General features: G+C 38.8%; 1 protein-coding gene across 1 annotated transcript in view; it reads right to left on the bottom strand.

Moving 5' to 3' along the window:
- LOC108576319 (MICOS complex subunit Mic60) overlaps positions 1-8338 on the bottom strand; it is a 65570-nt gene that overhangs the window by 52466 nt on the left and 4766 nt on the right. The window lies entirely within an intron of this gene.

The raw sequence follows: 8338 nt of genomic DNA, 5'->3' as shown, positions 1-8338 counted from the left end.
AATATCTTTAATACAAGTAATTTTCCACTTCACTCCATCGAGATAATTTATTTTAGAAATTTTACGAGCGTATCACTATGTAGGACAAAGCGTGACAGTGAAGGAAACCGCCCCTTATATTTCAAGACACGCTTTTTGGCAATGAGGGCGTAAACAAGCGCAAAACAACCTGGTTCTTCGAGTTCCTCGTCGTGGGGAATAAAAAAAAAAAAAAGAGAGAAATATATACGTGAGTGTGTATTCTTTCGGTTGCCGCGTGCTTCGCTCCCTTTGTTTCAACGTTGAACATTGGGACGAGTGCAGCCTTATTTTCTTGAGTTTATAAGACATAAGACATAGAAGAAGTGGCGAGGGTTGGCTTTCAACGGGATCAGAATTATTAAGCTTAGTCGCGGGATATGAAACACTTTTCTCTACCAACTGACGACTCTCTCTCTCTCTCGCAACTCGAGACTCGTTCTTCCAAAAATCTCGTGAATACGACGTTGCTAGATTAAACTAAACGTCACGGAGATCCTTGCGGGAAGAATTATGCGTTTCACTCGCCACGGTGTTTCTCAGTTTTCAAATTAAACGAGAACATTTTTCCTTATTCAGAATTACCGATGAAATTTATGAAATTCCTATTTTTCTCGAAACTGTGCAAGTATTTTTTAAAGTCAATTACTCCTGGTGTTTGCTCCAGAAGAGCACTATTTTTATCAACCATTCCCGTTAACCTTTAGTGTTATCTTCTTTTCAACTAAATCATCTGTGTATGAATTTGAAGCTTAAACTCCTAATCAACCAATGCAACATTATTAGTAAAAGAAATTTCCAATTTCCCTCGAATTTTCGACTTTCCTAAATTTACCAATCAACCACCCACAAAAATTTCTATCCTTCTTCTAACTACAGTCACATTTTGCTTCTCTATTCCAATTACCCATAATTCTATCACACATTGTTTAAAACTCGGACAAAATAAAAACGTGGAAATTCGAGCAATAAATTTTCCGACCCAATTGCAATCACCAAGAGGCCGCTTGAAAAAAGCCATGTTCAAAAAACAAAACAACCGATAAATTGTATCACACGACAACTTTTCCAATTTCCAATCTTGATAAAATAATTTTATCAATCATAAGAAATCCACTCTCGAAGAGAAACTAAATTATCAGAGAGAAGATTCGACGTTTGCCAATGTAAAAATCAATTAATCGGAAGGTGGCAGCTTAGCCGAAGACTTTGACTAATTATCCACACTGGCGGCTCGCCGTCCTTATTGGCAAGTGACCGAAAGCATCGTCTGCCCTAATCCACGGTAGGTTTCTTCGTCGTCCACCGCTTTCGCTTTCCGCCTGACACGCTTTGCACGCCCACACGAATCCTGAGACCTAGTCGACCCGACGATCTCGTCGTTCTCTCTACTATGCAGGAGAGAATGCCGTGTCAATAATTAACGGCCGGGTGACTTGACAAGCCTGAGCTACCCTGTGTGCAAGAGAGATCGACGACACGCTCGCGAACACCAACGAGACTGGAAACCGTTCACCGTGATACCTAGCTGCCAAATCCTTCGATTGGCTGCACCGATACACCTAGGGGATCACCGTTCTAGAGGAGGTTCCATGGATTTTGCATTAACCCTTTAACCGATACACGAACTGCTGGCAGCCCTCGATGATATAATCGCATGGATCAGGGGTTAAATTGAAATGAAATTATTTCAGGAAAATTAGGAGTTTTAATGGAAAAATGGTTGCAGTGCAATTTATTTAAAATTCCATTGTTCAAAGTTGGGCAAATTTTGATGGAAGTACTTTGGTGTAGATAATGAATGAACGTAAGATTTTAACTGGAAATGAAATTAAATAAAAATTTCTATTTAACCCCTTTTTACAGAAATTAGTAATTTGTTCATTGCTTTTGATATTTATATGATATTTTGTGACATTTAATTGTCAGTAATAAGTGAATTTCTTATTTAACCCTTTCCTCGCATGAATCATAGAGGCGTTTCCCAAGAGAAATTTGTTTCGCTACTTCTGATATTTATATATTTTCAGTAACGTGAGAAAATTAATTTTCTGAACTGTTTCTGTTCCTGCAGTAATGAAATAATAAATAAATGTAAAATTTGAATTGGAAGAACTGCGTTTTTTATTTACTTAACCCTTTCCTAGCACAAATTACAGAGGCGTTTTTCAAAAGAAATTTTTTCCACTAGTTTTGATATTTAGACGCTTCCAATAATGCAAGAAAATTAATCTCCTGAATTATCTTCGTCTCTACAATAATTATAGTAATTCGATGAAAATACTAAAGACTGAAAAATTAATTTTCCTTTAGTGCACCAGATGCTACAAAATTCTACCAATTTTTCACTATCAGAGGTTCTTCATAATCGTCATTTACAACTTTTACAAGTTTCAAGAAGCTTCAACCCTAAAAAAAAAACAACCGAAATAAAGAGAAAACCTTATCAGAAGAACAGAAATTTCACGACCACTATTTACCACCAAAACGAAACTTAGAAACATATTCCATCAACGCCAAAAAACACCACAAACACTTAACACTTCTCCTGAAACCCCGTAACAAGGTATAAGAAACAAACCAACCCGTGTATCCTACCCAAAACCGCTCCTTTTCACGCACAGTGGTCGCTCGAATCGATTCCAAACAATTTCTCCGAACACGCTTGGTCCTTTCTCGTTACCGTAACAGCCCTTGTCCGCTCGCGGAGCTCGAAAATTCGCCGTGTATACCCGCGTGAAAAATCGAACGTTCCCGTTGAAACGACAAAGACACATCAGCCGAAAGAGACAAAACGAGAGAGAAAAACACACCGAAAGTGAGACCGTTGAAACGACAAAGACACATCAGCCGAAAGAGACAAAACGAGAGAGAAAAACACACCGAAAGAGAGAGAGAGAGAGAGAGAAAGATCGAGTCTCTCGCGAGCACAATGGACCATCGAAGCGCGCGTTTCCAGTTTCGAAACGTCGACCAGACGAGAACAGAAGAGGAGACAAACTCAAACGAAAAAAAAAAAGGAGAAAAAACCGGGGGGAAAATGGAAAAAAAAATATGATTTCTGACACCCTGGCAGTGTTTCCCACACCGTGGAAATGAAATTAATCGGACGGTTGGTCGCGTGGTGCAAGCGAATTGCAGGAGAGAGAATCAGAGAGAAAAAAAGGAAAAACAGAACACATGGGAGAGAGTAGAGGGAACAAAAGGGCCAGTTTTCATCGCGCTACCAAACGATCAGTTTGGACAGGAACGACGCTAATCCGGTGCATCGTCCTCTAATCCGTTTTTCCGGGGGGGGGATCAAAAATCTGCCGTTTGCCCATCGACCATCTGTGCTCGTGATAACTGGACGTCGAATCGGATCGTGATTCTCTCTCTCTCTCTCGAGATTCTCGATTACCACCGCCGGAATTGGCAGAAGCTCGATTTCACGAGAGCTGCTCGATTTTGCAACGCCTGGCGAACAATCGACGCGAATTGACAATCCGCTCTGGTGATCGAGACAGAGATGTGAAGGGCGACAGGGTGTTCGCGTGGCTTTTCCCTTCGTTTTCGTTTAGGCTTACGCTCGAGTGTTTGATGTGTGATAAGAAGTCGGATTTGCAGGAATTAGCGGGAACTTTGTGGTACCTGTTTGGAGAACAATCTTGTACGAAAGGCGTCTTAACAGTTGGAAGATCACTCGCGAGATTTCTCGTGTTTCTGCATAAATGAAGTTACTTTAAATTTGAAAAATATTGCTGGCTTTGTGTAATTAGTTGTAAGTTCAATGAAGATGTGAATTTTTCATTGACCCCCTATGGGACCCCCTATAACGCGGGAAATATAAGAGAAATTAGGTTCCACTGACGTCGCTATTTGGGTCAAATTTAATTAACTCAAAATTCCAAAATTACAAATTCAGAATTTTTATGTTCCTTTTCTTTTTTATCGCGTTGTAGGGGACAGTGATAATTTTTTTATCGCGTTATAGGGAACAGTAATAATTTTTTTATCGCGTTATAGGGGACAGTGATAATTTTTTTATCGCGTTATAGGGGACAGTAATAATTTTTTGATCGCATTATAGAGTCCCACTGTATTTTCCTTTTTTTCGTTACCAAATTCACCGGAGAAAATCACCGGTCTTAGAGAAAAGCTACGCAAAACACTGTGCGATCGTTTAAGTACAATATTAACACTTAAAAATGAATATGAGGAGTACGAGAAGATATGCAAAATATGTGAGTACGAGGAGCATGAGGAGATATGCAAAATATGTGAGTACGAAAAGATATCCGAAGAAGAGGTGGATTTTAGTGTACCAAGAAGATCACAACTAATCTCGAAAAGAGTTAATGAAGAGATATAACTAACAGAAAGAAACACCTGTGAACAAGTGTCCCGAGAAGTAAAGCTCGATTGAAAAGAGGCAAACGCCGCGACAAAGTGTATTCCCAGGCCCTCGATTTGTCTTTTACCTTACAAGAACAACGCTGTTTTCGGCATCGTTCAAACTTCCGGGCTTTCCCAGAGACAAAAGTTGGCCGGAACCGATGCTAGAGACGTCGATCGACGCTCCTTTCGAGAGTTCCTTAGAGAAATCGAGTGGAAGGGTCGAGTTTAATAACACGAAGCGACGGCCCACGAATCGATACGTCCATTTCCGATCGGCGCTTCAAAAGATATCCAGGGGTAATACAGTGTGTAACAAAAGTTCCAGAACACTGGGTTTTAATAATTTATTTTGCTGGAATGGAAGACGGTAAAAGGGAATGCACGATGAAGCTTTTTGTCAGTTGGCAACGTCACTTTGAGCAGCCGCTGTGAAAGAGACTGTAATACTAATTCAAATATACAGGGTGAAGCAAATATTTTTCGACAAATATTTTACTTAGATTGAAAATGGACGAGAAATGTTTTGGGTGCTTCGGCAGAATCGCTGTCATTTTTGAATAAATCAATATTTTACCGCGAAAAAAATACTGAGTATTCGTGAAAGGTGCTTTAACAAATCTGCAAAGTTTCAGTCTAATCCATCTTGTAGCTTTCCCTCAAAAAATTTCAGTCTAATCCATCTTGTAGCTTTCCCTCAAAAAATTCCGGAATATCGCCTAATTTTTTGGTCCTCAATGTGATCACCTTAGATTATTAAGTTATTAATGGACCAATTGATATTTTTTTTTTTTGTGTCACACAATATGACTCAAAGTGGCCTTTAAGATGACTTTAATACATTTTTTCGAAGTTCTCAATATCACCTTGAATTTTTCACAGATAAGCCTACAATTTTTTTCAATTTTTGTTAATGCGAGTCCAGGAACTTTTGTTCCACACTGTAGTTTCAGTTTGACGGGCCCTGGCCGGTGTCGATAGCCGCGAATCGAGCACCGGATTCCGATGCACGAGTCGATATTTTAATATTCAACGGTTCTCAACCCTGTGAACCTCCAAATCGACGAGAGGAAAAAAAATAAAAGAGACAGAGAGAGAGTTGAAATGACAGAGGAGATTTTTGACATTTCGATATTCTATACCAGATACGAATTTCTTTAGAAATGTATTACCAGACAGCGACACGGGTTTTTCCCTGCCGAACTACGCGTAAAAGTCAAAGTTCCTGAACTTTGGTTAACGCTTTTTCGGCGAAATGTCGGAAACTCGATTCGTTAGGTGAACGAGCACAGTGTTCTTTGATATTGTACCGCTGAGATGGAATTTTCAGTTATAGAACCAAGGATATTAAATTTCATAGAAAGAGATGCTGATATCGTTCGAATTTGCTAATAATAAATTATTCTATGCACTATTCTTCTTCAATTCTAGCTTAGTGTTCCCTTAAAGTCTAAAATAAACAAAAAAAAATCTTTTAAAAAAAAAAAAAGAAACCAATTTCACATAATAAATTAAAATGAAACAAACTAATTCTGTACCAAAAATCTAAGCTAAAAAAAAAACTATCACCTATACACAATAAATTAAACTGCATTAAAAAATCTGCTTTATCTTTCCACCCAGAAAAGAACATAAATTCTGTGCAGTACTCCACTCAGAAAATCAACATTTCAATAACACCACAAATGACAAAAACCATCCCTTGAAAACAACCAAGAACTTTCAACCCGGAATTTCAGAAATATTTCCACCAAAAAACCGGCGAAACTTTCAAAAACAATTCCGCCCCTGCAAGTTACAATGCGCAACAAAAGTGACAAAGACAGCTCGTCCTTTCTTCCCCCCCGTTCAATCTCGTATCTCCGACCTTAATTTCGGCCAGGTCGATCCAACTTTCAAAGTCTCATCTCGCAGATAAATCAGCATCGGACGCGACGAAAAAAGGGCGGGTAAATTCGAATTGAAATCGCGTTAGCGTGGTATTTTTCTCCGGGCCGCGGCTCGATGGCCAGCCCTAAATTATTCCACGCTTCGGCCATAAAGTCCGGATGGTCCCGTAATGGGAGCAGAAGGCGCGGGTGGAAGGACGATCGATATCGTTCGAACGGGGCAAAGGGGAAAGATCGAAAATGTCGTCCGATTACATCTGCCTGCCAGCGCAACCAGGAACGGCGCGACGTGGGAATTCCTCGATTTACGAACACCCCCCGAAACCGGAAACACGCTAATGCTTTCGCCGACGCTTGTGCACGGTGATATTTTTGCGAAAGTCTGATGCTTCCGTCGTAAAACCGGATATACGATCCCTGTCAACCTGGGTAGAGTCGTTAAGGAACGGGGAGAACTGGCGAAGCAGCCGGTGCCTGAAACACGCTTTCTGGAGCTGGTTTTTACCGGGGATAACGAGAAAGTGTTAATCACTCGTTAACACCTATGTTCGGGGACGATTTTTTTTTAAATGGAAAAATTAATTGGATGATTTTTTGGATAACTTGTTGGAAGATGCAATGCAATGTTTGGAAGATATTTTGTTCATTTTATGTCGATAGCAATTAAACTGTTCTTTTTTGTTAGGAGATTATGGTTATTCTCCGTGTTTTCATTCTTTCATGTAGTTACATTTTATTCATTTCATGTCGATAGCTATTAAAGTTATTCAATTGTATTTTCATACTTTTTCTATCACAAATATTGGAATTTTAAAAAAGAAATTAATGTACATATACATGTACCTATGTGTGTGAATGTCTCTGAAAGGGTCAATCGAATCCAATTTCGATGGAAATTGCGTAGATTAGAGCAAGTTTGATTTAGTGTGTAATTATACGATTGATGTATTAAGTCATCTAATATGAAATGTCGAATTTCTGGTCATTCCCTCAAATGATTAATCGAGTACTGAAAATTTCTTCAAAACAGACAGAAATTTTTTTTATTGCAAAAGGCTGTGCATAATCAAATGGTGGTCTATTCTAAGGAATAAAGTGTTTACTTGAATTTAGAGAACGATTTTCATTCCTCCATGAAAATTCACTCCTATCTAAGAGTGAGTGAGCAGCAGTCCAACTTTTTTAGTAATTTATTTGAAATAATTAATCAATCTTCTATTTCAAAGTAATTCTACACCAATGACAGACTATTTAACTGTATTAATTATTTCTTTTAACTGATTATATCACGTATTATGTAGTACCATAAATTTCAAGAAACCGATGCAATTTCTCAGATTTAAAAGCCAACATTTTGCTGGATTTTTCGAATAAACAGATGCACGTGTAAAATCTACACACTTCCTCTCGCATAACATTCATGCTGTAACTCATGTTTCCGTCGATGTAATACCAGATCAATATTCACGTCGAATAATTATCACAGACTCCGTTTGAAACCTTTGAATGTTTAATTCATCGTGGACGAATGAAGATGTTTGAAGATGTCCCAAAGAAACATGCAAAACACAGCTACATCCGTAAAGCAACGCTCTGAACGTTCGATAGAAGATCCTTAAACTGTGTTGTTAAAAGGAGAATCGAAGAAACGACAATTTTCCATACCATCGATGACCGAATCTTTAAAAAAATACGCGTGAGATATCAACGCGAAATTTCCTTTTCAAGCAAAACAGAACAAAAGGAATTCTTTATCTTAACGTTGTCAAGCGACAATTTAACAGGTTCACATTTTTCTCGTCTGCAGGAATTTCTCCGCAAAAATTCTCTCTGCTCGTCTGCCGCTGTGTCTGCCATATCTCGATTAGAACGTACGAAATTATTCATGAGCGTGCCACATTTCCAGCTACATTTCAAAATTCACATATTCTTTCTGGAACCTTCTAAATCTTCCAACGACACGCGATATCCGAGATGTTCGCGTGTACGTGGAAAATTTGACTGGGGATTTGGGAAAAAGTATCCGCGAGAGAAACAACGATTCGCCGATATTGCAA

The sequence above is a fragment of the Habropoda laboriosa genome, unplaced genomic scaffold (genome assembly GCF_001263275.1).
Source record: "Habropoda laboriosa isolate 0110345459 unplaced genomic scaffold, ASM126327v1 scaffold387, whole genome shotgun sequence".
Taxonomy (NCBI): Eukaryota; Metazoa; Arthropoda; class Insecta; order Hymenoptera; family Apidae; genus Habropoda; species Habropoda laboriosa.
This window is presented reverse-complemented; position numbering and strand designations above follow the sequence as displayed.